Source organism: Pinus tabuliformis, chromosome 5_1 (assembly GCF_031772625.1).
Source record: "Pinus tabuliformis cultivar Carrire ecotype Pingquan chromosome 5_1, CPIR1, whole genome shotgun sequence".
Lineage (NCBI taxonomy): Eukaryota > Viridiplantae > Streptophyta > Pinopsida > Pinales > Pinaceae > Pinus > Pinus tabuliformis.
Window position 1 is genome coordinate 504450586 of NC_142305.1, and position 2573 is coordinate 504453158.

A 2573-nucleotide genomic window follows, 5' to 3' on the forward strand; every position below is an offset into this window, starting at 1 on the left:
ATATAATTAGAATTTCCAAAACTTTTCAGGCAACTCCTCCACCTCATTAGACTATACTTTTATTATGGAGAGTGTAGAAGTACAAAAAAAGCTTTGATCGTTAGGAGTGTTGGAGAGCGTGGAGGTGCCGAAAAAACATAGTGAAAACCTCCTCACAACTCCGCATAATGAAAGCTACTCCGCATTCTTCCTAATAAAATCACCAGAAACCTCCTCACACCTCCGCACAATGAAAGCGACTCTGCATTCTTCCTGATCAAATCATCTCCGTACTAAATTCCGGGTTGTTGTTATGTATTGCAAGTTAATATTTCTTCCCTGAGAATGAGCATTATTTTTGGTGAAATGGTACATCAATTGAACCTTCTTTCAGCAATCATCGTGACAGCTGCCTAAAGCCCATGGTTGCAATTCACTGGCTCGGTGTAACTGGAGTTACGATGGATTGGGGCTTGTCCACAAATGGTGTTGGCCAATAATAATGGTCTCCCCAGACATAGTGTGCACAGATAATTATTGTCGATGTTAGCTGTCCCCGGGTACAGGCCGTTGGAAACTTTGTTATATATGCATTCAACTGTACATTGAATGCAAACGGTTGAGCATTTTGCAACGTTATTATTTGACTTGAAGCATTTGTAAACCCGTCTTACAGTTTCATTTTTATTTCGACTGTTTTAAGAGCTCTGTATATAGGTCACTCAGTTCTTATTGTAACCAAAGTGAGTCTGCCCTTATTATAATGCTTTCATGGTACCAACTATTTCGATATGAAACGTGGATATTGGGAATCAAAATGTGAAGTCTTCTTATTTCCTTAAAAATGTACCTCTTCACCCTGCATGGGAAGGATGACTCAACACTGTTACACAGGATTCCAGAAGATTGCACAGTCACATGTAAGGTTCTTTGGCACGTGTTACTAGGCTGAGTATTAAGAAGAAGGATATTGAGGTCGATGAATTGTTTGGATTGTTAAAAGTGGTCAAAATTTTGGTAAAAAATTTAAATCTTGCTGTAGCTGTGTTTGAATCATGTTTGGTGGTGGAAATGGATTCAACACTATCAAAAACTTTAAGGGCACCTTAAATCTTAAAATTTAACAGCTGTAATCTGGATTTACAAAAATCCCTGCGGAATTTTATTAAAATCTTGCCAGAATTTATATAATTTTCTGGAAAATAAAACAATCTATTTAAAGTGACTGAATCATATTTAATGGTGGAAATAGATTCAACACCATCAAAAATCTCTGAAACATTTAAAATCTTAAAATTTAATAACTATAATTTAAATTTACAAAAAATTACAAAAAAGCTATATCAGATTTTATTCAAATCTTACCATAATTTCTGTAATTTTCCAAGCATAAAAAAATGCAGTACATTCTTATAACGTACGTACTACTGGTCTTTTTCTGATGTGAATCAGCGATCTCATTTCTTAATTGGTAGTTATTAGACAAGTGGATAGTTGGGTTCTACAAATATATCAATGTCGAGCATTTTCCTCTATAGATATAGCAATGCTGAGAGCTATGCCTCAATGAATCCAATTTTATTTTTCAAAAAATATCTAATCAATGATGTTGAAATTTGAACATAAGAACACCGGTATGAGATAGATGAGTGTGCTGAAAGCTGCTATAAAAATGATAGCGCAGAGAAGATCCAAACAAGAATTGAGTAATGTGTCTACGCTCTTCCCTTACGGTTTCTCTGATGAGGAAGTTTACATGTTGTATCTGTTGGAATATTAATTCCAACCGTAGGCACCGTGGACGCAGCATGGACAGCGATGGCAGCCGACTCAGCAAGCACGTATAACCCCGAAACCGCTTCAGCAAAACCACTTAAACTTATCGGACCGCCTTTGATCAGTAAGAAGTTTCTGTATAATCGAGCCCGATCCAATTATCCTTAGCCACGTGGTACTCTGTATACGTCAGCAGAACTGACATTTCTGATGCTAAAGTTCAGCGTGAAGTGGGCTCCCGATATTCATTCCAGCCGTCCGATCGCCTTCATAGTTCTCCGTCGTCCATCATTCAACCCATACGAGCCAACATTAAATATTTACGTGGAGTAAAAAACAAGTTTGGTTGACCGCCGAATTGTAAGTGAATGAATTGACCGCCATGCTGAGAATTAAATGGCATTTGAAAATAGTTGGTGAAATTTTTAATTTTAATGTTTTTATATAGAAAAAGTATGGGCAGTTTTCGTGTGTTGACCATTTTTGTTTTTTACATGTGAATTACAATGAAATGAACGCACATGTTGTGTGTTAAAAAAAAGGGGGCAGCGTAGGTTTATAAATTGTAAGTCGTAAAATGCACTGTAGTGCATGGTGTAAAAAAAAGGGAATGCATATGCCAGTGTAATTTTGTTATGAGTTGCCCAGTGTATGATGCAAGTAGAAAATATTGCACAGCAGTGCAAAAAGACAGAACCGGGGAGCGCATATGTTTCAGAAATGTTTTTATGAGTTGACCTGTGGTGAAGAAAGGTGGGATGCACAACAGTGCATAGATCTGTGTTGACCTTTTATGAATGTATTGGATATGCATTGAA